Genomic DNA, 21,696 nt, shown 5'->3' on the forward strand with positions numbered 1-21,696 from the left:
TATGTGGGAGAGTTATTGGGGTGCACTGCTGGGAGACTGAGGAGCTGGGGAGACTGTGCAGTGAGGGGGTGGTGTTTCCTGAGGGGCACAATGGCAGATGTTCTGTGGTCTGCATAGTACTGGTGTAGGGGTATACGACTGTTGTAGATGCCTGAACACTGCATGGAAATGGATGTAGCAGGGGATTGTGGGTCTACTGGTGAGCATGATGCAGACTGTGGATGATCTCATCCATGAGGACACCCTCTTCATGGAATTGCACTACCATCAATGCCCAATGTCAAATAGAGACTGTGGATAACAGTGTGCTGCCATCCTAATGTACAGTGTATAAGTTGAGAGTCATGTTAATATGTGATGGATACACAACTTCATATTTACTGTACATGCATGTCTGTTGTGTTGGAGCTACTGCACAGTGGAATAAGGATGCATAAATCTACCGTGTTGCTCACATGTGGTTTCCATAATGTACATTATTGTGGTCAGCTAACACTTTAAATCCTGGTTCCAGCCAGGCAAGTGGCTACAGCTTTTAGATACCTGAATTTGGAAAGGCAAGTGTGTGATGCAGTAGGAGAAACAAAGATTTTCCTTCACCTGCTGCAGCTGCACAAGCAGGAGCACATGCTGGAGGACTTGTATGAGGGTCCCCATTACAATGTTGATGCCTGGCACTCATCTGTAGCACAATGAGTGATGCAACAGGCATGATCTGCTTTGGTGAGCAATGCCATCACCATTACAGTGACCTTTGACAGCATCACCTTTATCTTCTCTGCCAATGGGAAGAAAAAATGACCAGAGAGAGAGAGAGAAAGAAAGAGATCAAGTGGTAGTCATTATGACTCCTTGTTGGCTGGTTTCACTAAGATGAGCCTTATTATACAGCTAGAAGCTGTTTGTGATGCCCACAAGTATGTTGTACTAATTAATCCTTTTCCATCTGTTTTATGTTGTTCAGATCCCATAGAGCTATAGGAGGTATGACCACCTGCAGAGAAGGCAGATATAATTGTCCAGGCATCACGGCACATGTAATGTAATTCGGACATGCCTTAGTATCTATTCCTCACCTGCTTAGCACAGCACTGCACAGCCCAGCTTTACAATGTTGCTAAATAATGTAACCACTGTATATAGTTTTGCTTTGCTTTATGATACATATATCTCTATCTATCTATCTATATCTCTATATATATATATATATATATATATATATATATATATATATATATATTATCGGGGCAACACTTCTAATGAGCAGTTTGAGTGCTTGAAATCTGCTGTTGTGATTTGGACTTTATATCATGCTGTAATCTTTTTTTTTTATTTGCTGTGTTGCTACCATTCCCCAAACAAACCGCACCTTGTTCTACGGAATATTTATTAAAACAGTTGTGAATAGAATGAAGGATACACCTACTGAAGAGTGTTACTAGATACTTCCAACCCAATTGGGATGCAAAACATTGTGTGGGAGAACTACAGGGGAAATAGTAACTAAATTAACAGCCACTTTTTATTGCTTTTTCACTACTGGCATAATTATCGATGATCGCTTGTTCAGGAAAGCAAACATTGCAGAAACTGTCTGACAAAGGAAAAAATAAATAAAAATATGTAGTTATTTCCTGTCATGTGTATGTGTTACAGTGAGTGCTGTGTGAAGCCAGCACGTCAGGTACAAAAAAACTGCAGGAAACTGTCCGACAAAGGAAAAATAAAAAAAAACAGATTTATTTCCTGTCATGTCATGTGTGTGTGTTAGTGAGTGCTGCATGAAACCAGCATGTCAGGCACATCAAAGCCAGACAGCACATTAGGGAAGCCTCTGCCTCTTTTCAGTAATTCACAGTGATTGAAGTCAAGTATTTTGCTTCCCCCTGGACAGATGTTTGAACGAGGGTTCACAGGCTACCTAGGATATGACAACTCCTTTAAATAATCTTCAGTTTTCACCTTCTAATTGTAAAGTACTTTTTAAATACTGTTTCAAGAATCTCTTACATCAGAGTAAAAATGTAGATCTATGTAATATATTCCCATGAACAGCATCAAAATCAGATGAGCATGCTAAGATTCCAAGCACTCAAAGCACTTATTAGAAGTGTTGCCCCGATAACAGAAAAGTACCATATATAGATAGATACATGTATTTAATGTGTGTGTAACTGCTCTGTAGTCCTTATTAGAGCCATTTATTCCTAACACTGACTTTGCATTGCAGACCATAGTAATCATTATTACAAACATCAAGTTGGTCCCCTCTGGTGTACTTCAGAAGTGTGTATTGTTCATTGTCTCATAGGTCTGTGGTCATCATGCAATAAGTAGACACTACCCTTGTCTGTCTGCCATTTTGTAAATGTTAATGTCCATTCCACTGCCTACCACTGTACCAAGTATTCATGTCATAGCACTGGTGTGCCAACTGTCAGGCAGTTGTGACTGTACTTGAGTTTCATTTCTGGAAGCTGTATCACTACATGGATTATATGTCCATTGTTTATTTATGTTGGCATGATCACGCATGTAATATGTGGTACACTGCCAGCCTGTGCCATGTATATCAACATTTACCCCACTGTGTATGATACCTGGACATACACTGTTACTTACGTAGGGCTGTATATTTATTTTGGTTGCACATTTGTTTTTTTTTTTTTTTTGTTTGTTTCTGTATTGCCTCATTTTTCACTGTCTGTCAACATGTCTGTTCTGTGGCCATACGTTTTGTATCAGTACCTCCCCTGTCAGATTTTTTCCTATGTTATCATTTTTTGTGCTTGATCCTCCTGCCTTCTCTATACCTTCCTTCCCACCCATATCATTACCCTGCTTACCTCTCCCTCTACCAGTCTTCTCTACATATGAAAAAGATACCTACCCTCCAAGAAAAGTATACTCTTTCTCCCACCCATGCTACTTTCCCCTTCCTATTGGCATTCTGTGTATTCCCCAGCTGGCTTCTCCTCCTTTCTGACTGTTCTAACACCTCATTTGCTTCCCATTATATTATAAACATTTTAGACACTTTGATGTGTAGCCCTTTTATGAATTCTTAGTTGTGAGTGTGTTGTCCAAGAGCAGCTTTTTGATGCATGTCCACATAAGTATCATCATGAGTATGCTGCCTGCCTGCTAATAGGCTCAGGGCTTGTTATCTGCTGTAACATGGTCCACATTTCTGTGCAATAACTACTAATCTTTCAAATGAATTTCAGACCTATAACTACTAACTCCATTAAGTATGTTACCCAATTTGCATACTTAATCCCTCTAGGGTCACCGTGTGCAGTTCTGATTGTGCTATAATTGCAGCCATTTTTTTTAAATCCAGGTCATGATCTTCTACTTTTTATCTTTTATATTCACATTTATGTAGCGTTTGACCCAATGCCACTACTTGGTCTTCTGACCATGTTAACAAAGTCATATAGCTCTCTGTGTACTGCCTTAGAAATTCAATGCTTCAAAAGAATCTTTAGACACTTTATTACACTCTGCTCCTATTTCTAGATTAAATCCATTTGCTTATTAATTCTTGGCACTTCTTGCTATTACTCTGAACTGTAGTTTTATCTCAGTACTTCCAATTAATTTCATACTTCACCGTAAAACTATTTTACTTTAACAGTATCAACATACAGCTTGTATTTATATGTCTGTTCAACAACATGCATATTATTTTTATACACCAAAATTTGCAAAAGTTTTCCTTCTAGCACAGATTCTACAATATTTATTAAAAACAGAGAAACACTTTTGTTCATGCTTATAGCCTCCTCTATTATACGTGGCTCAACTTACAGCTGCACAATATTTTCTCTTTACTCTGTGGTCTCTAGTTCTTGTTTCCTTCACTTTTGCAGTGTATTCTGACATGATACCCCTTTTTACATCCATTACTGCAGAAATAAGTCTTACTTTTTCAAATGTTTTGTTTATTTATTTGATTAATGTTTTTTTTTGTGTACATAGCTCCTTACTTCATTAATTCTTTTAACTTCATGTGAATATTTCACTAGTTCTACACGCATCCACATATTTTGAAAAGGGCAGCTTTGTTTCCTTCCAACAGCCTGCTTCATGTTTATGACTTCTTATACCATAAGCTATTCTGTACATAGTTAATGACTCATGCAACTCTCCAAATTCATGTCTTTAGTTCTGTTCTTCAGTTTAATAACATAAGCATCTATGCTGCTTGTGGGAATCTCTGTCCTTGTAAAGAACAATAGTAATTACATGGCAACTTATTTTTAGGCTCACAATAATTCTGGAACTTATTTCATATTGTTATTTTGTCTTTTTCCACAACAAGAAAGGTAAACATGTTAAATACCTTTAAGTATTCTTCCCCAATGGTACCTACAAATGTGAAACACTATTTTTAGGATCATTTGCCATTCTGTTTACACTGAGGAATAAATTGAATTTCTATATACAAAGCTGATTTGCATGTTCCATTTATAGTCCACCTAATTTGCCTTTTATTAGCCTTGCAGACTAATGATTGTTTTTTTTTGCAAGTGTTTGTTAGTCATATTAATTATCTTCTTTATTTTCTGAAAGTGGAAAACATATTAATGGTGTAGCACTATGTGTCTTTTCCAATATGTCTGCTTAATGCAGCTTCTGAACCTCATTTTTCTTCTGTTAAATTTTGTTGCATTAGTACTGCCTTCTTGGCTGGGGTGCCTTCCGTGCAAAGTCTGCATGTCCTCCCTGTGGTCGCGTGGGTTTCCTCCGGGTGCTCCTGTTTCCTCCCACATCCCAAAGACATGCAGTAGGTGGATTGGACACTCTAAATTGGCCTTAGGTGTGAGTGTGTGCGTGTGTGTGCCTTCTGTGGAAGGTTGGGCACCAGGTTGGCAACTCGATACCGTAAAACGCCACTGCCAATCATGAGCAGACAGGTGACCCACTGTGGCGACCCCTAACCGGGAAAAGCCGAAAGAAGAAGAAGAAGAAGTGCTGCCTTCTTGAAACACTGCCACATGGGATTAGTCTGAACTGTTAATTGATTTATACAGATCATCTGTTACCAAGCTATTTGTTGTTTTTAATAAATTTGATAAAATGCTTCTACTAACAGGTAATAGCTCAAAGTTCATATCACTGTCTCTACCCAACTCGTCATTCTGCAGCTGTCTGTTTGGTGGGTACCTACTACTTACCTTCTCCTCGTCCTCATTAGCTGTGTGTATGGGAGTTGCTTGCAAACACCCCTTGTCAGCTGTGTCAGTCTTCTCTTAACACTATTTAATGTAGAGTTACCTAAATTAGCTGTGTGTTGATCAGTCTTCATAATTATAGCTACAATAAAACTGTGTGTTTCACTGTTAAGTGCAATTTTCTGAACTTGTTTACCATCCTATCTGGCAGTGAAACACCTAGGATTCAGGAAATTACCTATATCCTTTATTCATAGCTTTCACCACTCACTCAGTCACCATTTGTGTAACACCTAACATTAAGCCAGCAATTTAAGAGCAGCTGCAGTGGTGCAGCAAGAACCAGGAGTATTAACTTTAATATGTATGTATGTATATATAATATATAATATATAACACACACATACACACACACACACACACATATATATATATATATATATATATATATATATATATATATATATATATATATATATATCCCTTGATTTACCTATATATTAATGTTACTACTCCTGTTAAAGCAAATTCTGGTTCTTGCTGCACCACTTCAGTTACTTTTCATTAACAACGAATACATTTTAACTACAGCACAATGTTGAACATACTGTAGTTTAACTCTTGTTTATCCAAAACTGCCTGTAGGGGTACATGTCAAGTGAGAGTAAATGTGCTATCCTGTGATATGCTTGCACTCCATTCAGGATTTGATCCCCTGTCTTGCTTCGACTGAGTGCAGAAACATGCTTCCACATGACCCCGGACTGGGTTAAGGGGGTAAAACGAGAATGATAATGAATGTGCAGTTCTGCAGGATACTTCTCACACCAAATGAATCCAAGGTATATTTCAAAATAAAGGTCTAACATAGTCATGGACATAAAGAATCCAGTAGTTACTATCTCATATAAGGTACACTTGTCAGAAATACTCAAAATATAAGCATGATATATAATTCTGTTTGCAGCAATGCCATATATTATTAAAAATGATAATGTTTCTAACAAGGGAGTCAGAAAACCATAATAATAAAAAAAAAAGTAAAACTACATATGTCAGGATTTTGCAGGCTTGTCTCTTGATCCTTTGCCCCACTGTTCATCTGATTAGAATGGTCAGTAAAAACAAAAAGTTAATTTGATGAATTTGCTCTTATGCATTCTTTCAAAGCAAACAATTAAAAATAACAATACTGGATCATAAAAGAAGCTTCATGAAGTCATGTGGTGGTGTCTAGAGTTTTTTGCTGAAGTATGATGTGTAAAAGTCTGAATGTTTTCAAATGACTGTACAGTGTGGCTGGCATTATTAAATATGATTTATGAATAGAGAAACACAAGACAGTGGGGATGAAAAACGCCTAATGTTAGCTACACAATTTAAATCATTATTTGCTGGTGTACTCCTTAAAGATGTCTTAGTCCCAGAGGCTATTGTGAGGCAGCAAAAAATACTATGTAGCCATAAATTATAGGGTACCTAAGCCAAGTCTGAACTAGCATAGTTAGCTCTCTTCCCTTTTTTAAATTACTTACTATAGAAATCTATGTAAAGTTAAGTTTCTCATCTAAGTCTGTAATCGTAAAGCATAATATACAGGATTATGATCAATTTCTGATCATAACCAGGTTACTATGTATTGCAGACATGGATGCTAAGAAATTCACCTCAACAGCGAAGCTTAAGAGGTTAATATTGGCATCAGTGTTGAGAGCACATAATAAAGGGCTATGATACCCCGACCCCATGTATAAAATGGGAAAAGGGGTTGAGGATGGCTGGATTAGAGACCTGACCAGAATTCTTTGCAGTGCATGGAGCTTTAACTGTTCAATGTACTACCAGGTACATTAAAAAGTATAGTGTTTTATTGGCTTTGAAAGCCTGTAAAGCACTTAGCAAGTGCTGTCAAATAGACAGCTGCATACCTCTCAACTTACTGGAGACACAAACAATGAAAATTAGGGGACAGTTTTTATATTTTCCTCTAATTTACTTAAAAAATTAACAGAACAATAGGTTTTGCATCAGTATTCCATTTTCTGAACAACAACAATATGGATAAAACTCTAATTTTGGTGATTTTGACTGACTGTAATCGTCTATGATTCACCAGCAAATAAAAAACTAAATTATGTAGGACAGAGCAAAAATATGAGACAAACGTATGGATAATTTAGAGGCACGGACAGTAGGCAGAAACAAAACTGTTTTACTTTCTGCTGCATTTCTTTGATGGCTGGCAGAGTCTGTTTTTAGTCTGCACTGCAAGACCCAATCATAACAGTGCTTAGGGGTGTGTATGTAAAATACAGGCCTCTAAATCTTGATGTCTTTCTCTTTACTGTTGAAGTATTCTTCATAGAAGGGATGTCCGGCAGCCCCACGCTTGGCCAGTATGAAAAAGCCTAAAAAAAGATATTGTATGTACTGTATGTCACATTTATGTTCCCCGCACAGAATGTAGGGCATAAAAGGGAGGTACAGATGCAACTATCTAGAAATGAAATGCCCCTGAAGAGAACAGTTGCCATAGCACAGAGTCCATGTACATCCAGAAGGAAAAAATGCAGAACAAACAAGAGGAGTTTGGAGAGGGGGTGTGAATACTGCAACAGTGAAGAAAAGGACATCTACTGTTATGGTAAGATTTTACACAATTGTACTATGTCCTTCTATATAACTGTTGCAGTATTCTTCATAGAAGAGAGAGTAACAAAGCTCAAGAAACAGAATGGGGGTGGAAGGCTGAGAAGAGCCCTCAACAAATCCACATAAAATGATTTCAGCAAAACCTGCTCTGGTCCTAGAAACCATATCCAACGTATGATTAGAAAAGGTATGCACTGAAGACCAGGTATCAGCTTCAAGGATGGAATTTGTGTCCAACCCCTTGAAGAAGGTACCACAAGAGGCAACAGCTCTAGTGGAATAAGCTGCAACAGAAGTAGACCAGAGATTTGCCATGAAAAGAATAACAAAAGGAAATGGCCTTAAGATATCCAGAAGGAGATGGTTTGCTTAGAAACAGCCAAACCCAATGATCTGCGATGAAAGGAAACAAAAAACTGATCAGACTTATGAATACTCCTAGTTTTATCCAAATAGTACGTACCTGAGCTGTCTGTGGAAATCCAAGTTATGCAGGACTCTCTCACTAGCAGACTGAGGAACAGGGAAGAAAGAAGGGAGCTGTACCAACTGATTCAAGGACAACTCATTTACTACCTTGGACATAAAAGAAAGATTAGTACAAATGGACACCCTGTCCCTGTGAAAAAAAAACAAAAAAGGAGGAATGGCCATAAAAGCCTGTAGCTCAGAAACCCTCCAAGCAGAAGTAAGAGACAGCAACAAAACAGTCCTACAGGTACAATGTTGCAAAAAAACAAAATCTGCAGACTCAAAAGGAGCTTGAGACAATATTTTCAAAACAATACTAAGGTCCCAAGGAGGAGGAATAGATTTTATTGGAGGCCTAATATGCAGACTTCCTGTAGGAAATTGTTTGACCTAAAAACAAGAAGTCAAATGAGGATTGAAGGGCAGACAAGGAGAAATGGCTGACAAACTGGCCTTCACAGAAAAGGCCAAGCCAGACTGGAGCAACACACACAAATAATAATGGACCAGAGGGACCCCCACTGAAAAAGGGTTCTGGTTACAAGCATGCACCAGTCTGAAAATCTTTTCCATTTGGACATATAAGATTTTCTGGTTGAGGGTTTCCTTGCCTCCTGTAAAACCCTGAGCATGTACTTGGAGGTGTCTGAAAGGGATCAAAACCCTAGCATCCACAAAGTCAATTGCAAAGTGGACAAGTGGGGATGGATGACAGACCCCTTGTCCTGTGTGAGGAGATACAACTTGTGAGGAAACTTATGATCATTGCCACTGGCTGGATGCATTAAGAGAGGGAACCAGTGTTGTCTCAGACAAAAGGGAGTCACTAGCAAGATTTTTTGTGAGTCCAGCTGAATCTTCTCCAGGACTCTTGGAAAAAGAGGAAGAGGAGGGAAAGCATAAAGAAACACCCCCTTCCAAGGAAAGGAAATGACATCCATCTTCCATGCCAGATGGCATGGCATTCTGGAACAGAAGAAAGGAAGCTGCCTGTTCAGAGGGGAGGTAAATAGATCTACCTGAGGAATACCCCACTGATGGACTATGTCCAGAAACATGTCTCTGTGAAGCATCCATTTGTGACCCAGTGTTTTGGACCTGCTCAGACAGTTTGCCACTAGATTGTGCTCTGAAAGAATGTATACTGCCTGAAGAGTTAACTAATAATGGAGAGCCAGTTCCCAAGCCTGAAGTGCCATCTTGCAGAGGATGTAAAATGTTTTGCCCCCCTGCTTGCTGACATACCACATCACTGTAGTGCTCTCTGTGTGCACTTTCAAGGGGCCTGCAGTGAATGTGGGGTAAAAATCCTGAAGGGCCAGAATCAAAGCTCTTTCTTCTCTTTGATGTTGATATGGTCTGACTTCTGATGGTGAGGCTAAAGACCCTGACATTTCAGGTGAGCAAGAGTTGCCCCCACCCCATGTTTGAGGTATCAGTGAGCAGTTCTTGAGAAGAGAGTGGAGGCTGAAAGGGCTAGCCTGGGTTGAGAGCAAACTGTTGAACCCACCACTCGATTTCTTTCTTGAGACATGGAAGAAGACGTACAGTGAAATTCAGAGGGCAATGATGCTGTAGCCAAACTGACTTTAAGTACCACTGAACCCTCTGCATACATAATCTGGCAAGAGGAAACACTGGAATGGAAGAGGCCATTAATCCCAGGGCCTGAAGAAACTCTCTGGCTGGCATGGCAGTCATTGGGAGAAGAGACTGAAAGAAGGCTATCAATGACAATAACTTGGAGGCAGAAGAAAGGCCAATATTGGAACCATCTGAATCCTGTATCCCACATACACATGATCCTGAGAAGGCGTCAGGACAGACTTTTGGAAGTTGATAGTAAACCTTAGACTTTGATGAAGAGAGGTGGTGAACTGCAGATCCTGCAACAATCAACTGGAAGAAGGTGCCTGAAGCAACTTGTCGTCTAGATAAGGAAAAATCTGAATGCCTTGGAGCCTGCAAAAGGCAATCGCAAAGAGCTAGACATTTTGTGAATACCCTTGGGGCAGCAGGGAGATCAAAGGGTAAAGCAGAGAACTGAAAATGAGAAGACACAGAGAAATGTAAAAACTTACTAAAGAGAGGGATATGAAGGCAAGCCTCTTTCAAATCCAAGGACTCCAGAAAAGATTGGGATAATAAAAGAGGAAACAGAGTTGGAAGAGTAAGCATCCAAAAAGAAGGAATCTCTAGAAAGGTGTTGAGCCAGGAGAAATCTAAACTAGGTCTCCAAGTGGCCTTGTTTTGAGGAATCAGGAACATCCTGGAATAAAAACCCCTTCATGCTTGGGAAGGGGGACAGGTTGAATGGTTCCTTAGTTCAACAGGGAACCTAGAATGTCTGGGAAAAGAGGAAGTTGCTCTAGAGGAGGTTGAGCAATCCCTGAAAAAGGAGGGAGAGATTTCTATACCATGAAGTAACCCTGACAGTTGATAGAAAGAACTCAAGAGTCTGAAGTGATGAGATGACAATTTTGAAGAAAAAGCGCGAGCCAAAAGGACAAAAGGAGAGCCAAAGGGACAAAGGAACCTGACCTAAAATAAGGGGGGGTGGTCTGTCAAAGAGAAGCAAGCTTATCAGATGAAGAAGGCTTCTGGGACACAGGAATCTGAGAAGCCTTAGCAGCAGGGGCCCACCTCCTACCCTTCCTGCCCTTACAGGCCTGTTGCCTGCAAACAAAAGCAGACCTAGAAGGGTAATTCCCCTTGAACTTTGGGATATGAGAGACAAAAATATGTTTAAGGTCTTGCAAGACTTTTCCTTTCTATTGAAGAGACCTTTAGCATGTCAGCAGCAGCATCCCAAAAATATGTTTATTATCCAAAGGAGCATCCAGCAACTTGGCCTTAATGTCCTCAGGAAGAGACTGGAGATGAAGTCAAGAAAAATGACTCCTGACAGACCCAAAAGCCACAGCCCTAGAAGAGGCATCAGCAGCAATATAGCTACACTTAATAGAGTGGTGAGCCACTTGGGAAGTAGAACCTAAAAAAGATAAGGCAGAGTATTTGGCTTCAGAATCAGGGAAGGCAGAAATAACCTGACAAACCAGAGCAATCAAGGCCAGAGCATAACTGGTCATGTGGGGATGGTAATTAACAACTCTAAAGGTCAAATTAGACATAGTATAAACTTTCTTACCAATCCTCACCATTGCCCTTCTATCTTTATCAGAAGGCAAACATTTGGAAGAGGACAAAAGCTTAGAAGGTTTGTTATAAGAGTGACACTCCAGCAGAATCAACGGAAGGACATTTAAATAAAAACTGACAATCCTCCGGAATCTTATAGAACCTATCAGGTTTCTTAGGAGAAGGAGGCTGAGAATCAGGAGATTTGGGAGCAGCAATGAAAGTATCTAACAAAGCAGCCAAAACAGGAGGAAATGCTGATGGTTTAGTTGTATCCACCTGAAGCAACTCATAATATCTTCTCTGAATATTGGGCACTTGAGAAGAATTCCACTTAAAGAATTCCATCATCCTAGCATTTGTGTCCCCAGAGGGCAATTCCTCGAAAGGAGACTCAGAGCTAAAAGACTCCTGTTCATCAGAGCCATAAGCCAAAGACAAAGATGTCTGTGAAGAATAGGACCAAGACGCCATACCAGACACTGAATCCTCATCCAAGGAATCTGGTTCCTTAAGCCATTGAGAAGGGGTAGAGGTCCAAGGAGGAGCAGGTACTAAAACCACTTGAGGAGTCTTTAGGGCCATTAAGGCAGATAAGCCTTGAGTAAACTCTTGCAATTCCCTTTCAGGATCCATAGGACAGACCAAAATATGCTTCAGTTTTTGTCTTTTCTTAGAAGGGACATCAGCCCTAATAAATACCGGAGGTTACAACCATTGGCAACATTCGATAAGAAAACCTGGAACTTCCTCCCTGACTAATATCTGTGGAATTCCTCTATGACTCTCTGAGATAATCAACAGTGGTTCCCTCTCAACATCTGGAGCATACACCTGCAAAGCCTCAGAGGACATGCGAAAATATTTATTTATTATTTATTTATTTATTGACATTTGTTAACCGGGTTTGTCCAACTGGGCTTGTGGCCCATTTTCAGTGGAGATCCGAGGAGAAAAGCTCCAGTAATACATTTTAAAACAAGTACAATTTTAAACACTATTGATATAATAGCAGTTATAGCAAAACAATTCACATATGTTGGGTTACATGCATAACGTTAAAGTTGCATTAAAAATAAGCTAAGTAACAATTTTACTTTGATATAGTTCAATAGGTCAACAATAAACATTTTTTGTTTGTATAAAATTGTGCAAATGCATAGTAGACACATTGGAGAGAGAGGTGTAATGAGGTACTAAGTATGGTCCTTTTGAGGGTACATAAAGGGAAGGAAGACTAGGTAAGGTCATGGCAAGGGCAGGTTCTGGAATTGAGAAAATAAACTTTTAGTTCATTTTTAAAGTGTGAGGTGTGGGAGAATGAACGTAAGTCAAGGGGAAGTTTGTTCCAAGCATGGGCAAGGGAGTGTTTGTAGAGTAGTTTGCCTACTGACCTTTTTGGGTGGTAGATATCAAGTTATTGTTGGTTAGAAGTACGGAGACTTCTAGAAAAGACTAACTGACGTCTGCCTCTGGCGGGGTCACAGCAGAGGAATCTGATGTAGACACTGAATGACCTACAGAGATATTACCAGCTTCTAGAGGGATGTCCTGTAGAGGCTGGACAGCTAAGGAATCTGACTGAGACTTCTTGGCCTTTTTTTTATCTTGCAGGAGTATCTTGGGATCAAAGGATTCTGCCACGGCACCCTTGGCTAACTGTTTCAGCTGCTGGTTTTTAAGATAAATGGCCAGAGAAGACAAACAGCTTCTGAATGTCTAATGCACAAATGCCTTACAGATACTACAAAAGGTATGGTCATGAGAAGCACTCAAACAAAAAAAGGCACTATTTGTGATGGTCCTTATGGGGAATCTGCCTCCCACACTAACATTTCCCCTTCTTGGATGACATGAACTCTAGGTAGCAAAATAAAATACAATACCAAGAAAAGTGAAAAACAAACAAACAAACCCCAATGGGGCACTTATCTGGTATTGCTAAATCTGCAGTACAGTGACAAGGCATTCAGACCAACTAGCAAAAACGGCACTCAAACTGGTGGCAAAAGAAGCTCTAGGTAGTTGCATCTGTACATACCTTTTATGCCCTACATTCTGTGCGGAGAACATAAATGTAATGCACAGTGCATACAAGATTGTTTTTAAGCTTTTTCATACTGGTTGAGTGTCAGGATGCCATGGGAGGGACATTTCTGCTATGAAGAATACTGCAACAGTGATATAAAAGGACATCAGTTGTTACACCCCCCCCCCAAGTGCTGTTACTATCAGATCTCCTGCTAAAAAAGCTCTAACAACTTTATCTTTATCTTGATATTGTAGTGTAAATACAGTGCTTCATGTACTACAGTGGTATTATTATTATTATTATAGCATTTAGTGGTATCAGCAAAACCTGTACTTGGCTCATGACTGTTTCAGTTTCTTCAACATTTGTGTATGGTAAAATGGGTGTTTTGTCATCATATTATTTAAAAGTAGAATGTTTGGAAATTACAAAAACAGCTTTGGGGCTGAATGTGAATAATAAAACTAATGGCCTGCTAGATGGCTTGTATTTCAGTAAAGCATTACTTATGAAAGTACACCTTGCAGTTTTCATGTATTTGTGGCTGTCTGTGGCATGGAAAACAGCAAGTGGTAACTTTGTGTGGGCGTAGGGCAGAAATACACCAGGGAGCTACAGACCTGTTAGTCCAACAGCAGAGAAAGTAACAAACAGAACCCTAAAGTAAAGACAAGCTGCTTTTCTAGTGGACAGTCCCCAAGGCAGCAACCAATATGGGTTAAAGGCCAGTAGAAGCTTTCTGTTAAAAAGTAAACAGTTTTATATCAGAAGAAAATGGCAGGGAAGTAGCAGTAGACAGAAAATCTGAATAAAATCAAGCCTCTTAACTGACGCCCAAGCAAGTAGCTGGAAAACTGGAAAGGCTGTGGGAGGATCTAAGACTAAAGAAGCAGATTACTACACAGTTGAATGACAGGACAAAGTGGGTTGCATACCTCTCAACCATTTAGAGCAAGAAATCTGGACAAAGCCATCAATGATGGGGGACAAAGGTGCAAAAATAGGGACACTTTTTAAATAGTGCTCTTACAAACTTAGAAAATTTATAGAAAAGCAGGTTTTGCATTGGCATGCATTTTCTGAAGGGTATAAAGTCTGAAACTCAAATGTCTGTCATTATTGTCTGACTTCAACCCTCAATAATTTGCCAGTGATTTGCTGGAACACCAGAATTTTATGAGAAACGGACCAAAATATGAGGCAAAAATCTGGACATTCTGCTGTAATCTGTACAGTTGAGAGGTTTGGTGGATTGTGGTGAGAAGAGCAGTGTGGGGACTAAGGGAAGTGACAAATGCAATGCAGCAGAGGTGCATCCCAAGTTTTACAGTAGTGCTTCTCACTGGTGAGGAAGTCAGTGATTTAAACAGAATGTGGATAAATGTGCTGATGATGCACATAGCATGTACATAAATAAACATATTTACATCCAAAAACAGGAACGTGAATTATGTACTGATGTCTATGTCAGTAGTTTAACTGCTTGTGTGAATAGCACTGCATTACTTAAATGTCTTGAGAGTTAGTTGTTTTTTTCCTTTTTGTTTTGTTTTTATATATCCATCCATTCAGTCACAACACTTTTCTCCATTTTTACACATATTTTAGAACATCTTGGTGGTTCCATTTATATTATTCAAATATTTTGACAAACATACTCTAAAAACAAGGTATTTCATTGGCCTAGGACATCTGAGGTCTGCAGAGAAAAATACCCCCCCCCAAAAAAAAATATAATAAACACTCATCACCCTAACCTAGTTACAAATGAAATATAAACTACAAAAATAATTGAATAACTAAGTGGTCCATGAGCCACCAGCATGTAGCCATATTGTCCATTTACTTATTAATATCTCTAAGGCCTCTAAAATACACTGTTGTGAAAATGGTAGTATAACTCAGAGGTATAAAAGACTAGTAAAGAAAGAAAAATTAGCAAAAAAATATTTTTTACCATGTGTTTATCTTCTACGAAGAACTAACATACCTAAAGTATTGTTTTATAATTTGTTTACTCCCAGAATTACTTAATTGTGGTTACCATACTGATATAATTTTGTTTTTAGACAAATGTTCTTTCTCTCGCATCACAATCTTGTTTTACTGCACTATGATATTTTTGCCAGTCTTAGCCTTTTTTTCAACTACAGTGGCTAAATGAGATACTGTCATACGAGTATAACATTCTTTAGCTGAAGTACTACCTCCATTCAGTGTCTTGTCAGCCAAATGTATGAGGTTTCTTGATTGTTTGACTTAATCTGCCCAGTCAGCTGTGACAACACAGATGGTTTGTCTCACCCAATAGAAGATGTGCTGTTTGCTGAAAAAAAGATATGTGTAAGCCTGCACACCTAGGGCTTTAATCTATTTATGGCCCTAGTGGCAGTGAAAGATGACATAGCTATAGACACCCTTTTGTGTGGGCTTTTGTGGTAGGTGGTAAGATGTAAGAACCGGGAAGATTAACTCTTAGATAAAGCATCATGTGATTTCAAGCATATCTAACATGGTGTGCTCTGGCGCAACTGAAAAATCACATAAATGTTACCCCAATGGAAAATAAATATGAGTTGTGCTTATTGATATGGGGGGGTGTAAGGGATATTTTATAAGGAGGAAAATGTACTCTGTAATGCTGAAATGTTTTAGGCTGTAGCCCTCCTTTAAAAAAATGATTGTCATGAGCTGCTACTGTCATCCTTGACTTGGTTCCTTAAAATTCCATTTCCATACTGTGTGACCTTATGCAAATTTCTTAATCAGGCAGTATTCATGGGACAACCCTGAAAAGAGACACATGGGACTAGACTATTGAGTTTACTAGATTAAAAACAAATACAATGAAACTATTGTAACAGTAGTAATAGTACCCAGATTCTAGGTTTGCAGGTATATTCTCCTCATTTTGTGAGGCACGTGTGGCTATTAGAGCTGTCATCCCTCACCTCCTCCATAACAGTAGTGCAGTTCACTGAAGCAGATTTTGTTTGTGAAATGCTCACTTATGCCAGTTGCCTACAGTATTTAGCTAATGCTCAACCTGAATCCAGGACTGTTGATTTCTACTAACAGCAGGTGGTTCTCAGTTCTGTAACTCCACCTAGTCCAAAAAATATAATTTCTGATGGGATTATATACAGGTAGGCTTGGTGATGGGTCTCAACCATATCTCTTGTCCTTTGCATTGAGCATGCTCTCCTCTCTTTCTCAATAACCACTAAACAGAAGTTGCATTCCTCTGAAAATTTCTTAGATGGAGAAAAAAAACATGAAATAGGGACTGTCTTGTTATTTTTCATATTTTACAGATATTAGCTACATTATATAACTGTAATATTCAGTTTACATACTTAACTTTGTTACACTGGATCTACATTACGTAGTCAAAATACAATTCTGGTGAACACCTATCCAACACCAACTCAGCAAAATAATTTGCTGAATGTAATAAGGGCAAAGATGTACTTATCCAACAATAGAACTTTGCCCTTTTCTCCACTGTAGTGCGATCTTGGAGTTGGTATATATAGTTAGGGGGGTGAGGGGGCAAAGCCCCCCACTTAAGTGGGTCCAGATTCATGTAGATGTTGGTAAGTTGCACTGTGGGCAAGTATTTCCTTGCCCTTATTAACGTCAGTGAATTATTTCACTGATTTGGTGTCGATGGATAGGTGTTCACCAGGACTGCTTTTCGGCGAAGTAATATAGACTCATTACACTCATACACTCATGTTCTGTACATCACATGATATTTCCCTTGTATTGCTTTTCTAATTTACCTCTGATGTAACATTGTTGTGTGATGCAATCCATGCTGAGCTGGAAAGTGATTATTCTTGATCAGAGCTCTACCCAGGTAAACAAATGCAAATACATACATACATCCAAATATAAATCCAATTTCAGACCAGTGACAAGTGGAGTACCACAGGGTTCAGTCCTAGGTCCTCTCCTGTTTGGTATCTACTTCACTGAAGTACAGGCTAACACAGAAGGTCTTTGGCTAACAAAGTTCATAGATGACTGCAAACTAGGAGCCATAATCAAAACTCCTAACGATGTGAACATCCTACAAAAGGGCCTCACTGAAACAGATGCCTGGTGTCAAAGCCATGGCCTCAAGCTCAATGCCAAAAAGTGCATTGTCATCCCTTTTGGTAAAAACTCTGTACCCATGAACTACCACATAGGCAGTAGTCTACTTAACACCGAAAGTGTGATAAGAGACCTTGGGACACAGGTGGACAGTAGTCTCTCCTTTGATAATCACATCACCTCAGTAGTCAGGAAATCCTTCTACATGACACACCTCATCACAAAAGGTTTCTCATCAAGGAAAAAAGAGGTCATTGTTCCCCTCTACTCATCACTCATTAGACCCATTATAGAGTACAACGCCCCTTTTGGTATGTATCTCACAAGATATCTACAACAACTGGAAAGGCCACAGAAATACCTCACAAAGAGGATTACCAGCCTCAAACAGATGCCCTACGCAGACCGTCTCAAAAAACTCCAGCTTTACTCTGTCACATAATGCCTACTCAGAGGCGATCTCTGCCTAACATACAAAGTTATGTCAAACCCAGAGCTGTTGGACATGCTCCACTTAAAGAAATCCCAATGCCTCCGAGCTACACGCTCTAGGGACCTAAACCTTGTCACCACAATAAACAGAACATGCTGGAGGGATAGTTTCCTGTCCCAGAGACTTCCCATACTCTGGAACAAACCACCTATTTATATCAAACAAAGCTCATCATTATCACTCTTCAAGAAAAATCTTGATGATTGGATGGGAAATAGGAAATTCACCCCGGGGATCACTTCTGTGGCTCTGCTTGACAGGGGCACAGGAAAATAATTATCTTGGGTGGCAAAAGCCAGGGTACCGTTTGGCTAGGCTTATATAGGCCCTAGGGCCAATTGCCTAGTACCTACCTTTGAACCTATGAACTTATGAATATACATACAGATGATCAGAAAAGCAAAGTTCTATAAGATGTATAGGGACTGCATGCCTTTGTTCTTCCAATTTCCTTGCATCAAGTATTACTCTTAACAACACACTGAACATAATGAAACTGATAAAAGGAAACACAAACTGATAGCAGTTGATGGCAGTGAATGCTTCATTCTTCATTTTACATCAATCACATTCCTGTGAAACTCAAGTGAATAATACCCTGCCTAAATGAGGGTAGAGCAGACAACTGAATACCAGGCAGTCCTGAGAAAATGGTGGTACATGCAACTTTATGGTGAAACCCTTGTGGCTCTTAGGGATGCAGAGGACCATTATAAAGGCTAATGTAGTACACTTTGTTATCATGAAAGGACAGTTTAGAAAATTAGTAGGTCACTTGCCATGTTGTCTGAGTAACTTCAGCCAGATTACTTTTTTAACACAGGATATTTTTTCATACTGGCGCACATTCCTTCCCTGTCTGCAGCAACACATTATTCAAGTCCTATAATTTAATTTATAGGTTGTAGAACCACAAAATCTCACAGAATATAGGCTTATAGGTCTTCCAGGTGTGATCAATTTCCTGCAAAGCTCAGGGCTTTTTGTCGGGCTCTGTGGCACAAAGGGATGGAGCCCTGACTACATTCCAGTCAAATGGGGTTCATTTAGTTGTCCTGCCACTGAAAGAACCTGGCATGGAGGGAAAAGAGAAAAGGAGCATGACCACCTTTTGTGTTCTGGGGAGAGGCTGGTGCAGGTATTCACAGAGTACAATGGGCAGTGAAATTTGTAAGATGGAGACCAGGAAAACTAAGTATCATGCTCATGGAAGGAGGGCAGGGCTGCTCATAATTAATGTTTTGCAGAAGTGATGAGTGACCTGCACAATCAGCCCAGTGCACACCACCTTTCTCACAATCTAGGAAGGTACAGTGCATTCGTAGGGCATAATAAAAATAGTCAAATCATCTTTGATGGCTGCCTAAATGACAGCTCCTACTGGTCTACCCTCACACCAGTGATGGGAATGAAGGGGATGATGGAACAGGAATAGGCTGATGTGATAGGAAGGGGCTGATGAATGATAAGCCATAGGGACAAAAAAATGAAAAAGAAATCTAAGTCTGTCCTTTAGATGTTACCCCACATTTTTCTCATGGTAGTATGGTAGTATGTTGTCTTCCTATTTACCAGCAACTACAGCTGACTGGAATTCAAACATCTGACATTCTATGCAAGGATAAATACTACAGTCCTGCCATAAATGCATTCTGTAAGGAGTATACTGTCATTTAACTCCAGAAATTCCAAAGCAAGCAGTTTGAAGGGTGAATTTTTGAATTGTGAGTACAAATCATCTTAACCCAGAGATGTTGTTACTCAAGAATAAGAAAAAATACATTAAGTGGATTGAAGGGAACAGGCCTTTTATTGGTGGTAATATCATGGTGACTGTTGAGGTTGTGAGACAAGCTTTTGGTGGTCATGGTAATGGCTTAAAATGCATGAGTTATAGTCCTCCTGGTAGTGGTGGTGGTGTAGGCACTGGTTTTTGAACTAGGGAGATGAACTTGATAGTGGTAGCAGTTGTGGTGGTAGGGAACCGGTCTGCTGGTAGAGGGGACTACATAGTAGGACAGTCCTGAGGTAGCAGTCGATATGGAGATAAAGAGAAATCCTGCTAGTACTGGTGGCTACTGAGGTAAAGGGAGACGTCAGCTGTCCCTGATGGTGGTGGACATGGAAGCATGATGAACTGACCTGCTGGCAGTAGACTCAGAGAAAGACTACTGGAGACAGTGGTTTTGAAGATAAGGGACAGACCTGCTGCTGGTAGTGGCTGTAAATAAAGGGATAGACTTGCTACCAGTGGTGCTGGCAATGAAAGCAGGCTGATAAGTCTGATGGTGGTAGGAAGATAGATGTAGGATAGTGTTGGTGGACCTAATGTTACAGGCCTGCTTTTGATGTTGGTAGTCAAGATAAGGGGACATGTCTCCTGGAGATGACAACTGTAGAGGAATGGAGAGGGACCTGCTGGTTGTGGTAGCAGTGAAAGTAAGGAGGAATCCTACTTATACTAGTGGAAAAGGAAAAGGTCTACTGATGGTGGTAGCTATGGAGGTAGGAAAAAATGCCTCTGGGGAGATAAGTCTGCTGGACGTGGTTGAAGCTATGAAAACAGGGGATGTAATCTTTTGGTGGTAGTGGAGGTACTAATGAATATCAATGTACAGACATGCAACTGGTGGGGGTGTGGGGGTTGGATGACAGACCTGCTGGTGATGCTGCTGACAGCTGTGGATGTAGCAGATAGACCTTCTGGTGATAGTAGTGGTATTAGTGAAAGTAAAAGTGCAGAGTTACCGCAGTCAGTGGCTGCAGTGATTATGGTTAAGGCCTGCTACTTATGCTAATATTATCTGTGGATGCATAGAGCTCCAGTGGCTGGATTTATTGGCTTTTTTGAATTGGTTTCCTCATCTATAAGCTGCAATGCACTGAGCTCACCCAGGGTTTTACTCAGTAGTGGCTCCAGGCTCACCTAGGGTTTTACTCAGTAGTGGCTCCAGGCTCACCCAGGGTTTTACTCAGTAGTGACTTCAGGCTCACCCAGGGTTTTGCTCAGTAGTGGCTTCAGGCTCACCCAGGGTTTTACTCAGTAGTGGCTCCAGGCTCACCCAGGGTTTTACTCAGTAGTGGCTCCAGGCTCACCCAAGGTTTTACTCAGTAGTGGCTCCAGACTTCTTTTCTTACAATATGGGCAAAGCAGCTAGCAGGTGGGCCATGTAAGACATATGAAGAAAAAAAATGAAACAAGATACCAGGAAAGTATAGAACACGACACATGTTAACTTGACCATAGTCCAGTTAGTTAAAAATGAAAGGCCATTTCCCCATGAAATATAGTAAATTCCATAATCTTACAAATCCTGACAATGTTCATAACACATAAAAATTACTAATTTGTCATGCTCGTGGATAGTAGTTTGGATGAAGTGTTGAAAATCTACAGTGTAACAATTCTACCAATACAAAATAAATGGGAAAATGTCATGCACAAAGACATTTGTGCTTCAGTAGAAAGAAAAATACCAATTACCCAAATTCGAGAACAAAAAGTTGGACTTATATTGTTCTGTGCTGCATAGTAAGGAAAATATTTTTAAACAGCCAGCACATTTTGCCATCATCCCTGATAAAACACATCTCTTCTCACTGCAGACACTGTTAAATAGCAGAGTTTA

The sequence above is a fragment of the Protopterus annectens genome, chromosome 4.part1, assembly GCF_019279795.1.
Source record: "Protopterus annectens isolate FY-2018-M chromosome 4.part1, PAN1.0, whole genome shotgun sequence".
Classification (NCBI taxonomy): domain Eukaryota; kingdom Metazoa; phylum Chordata; order Ceratodontiformes; family Protopteridae; genus Protopterus; species Protopterus annectens.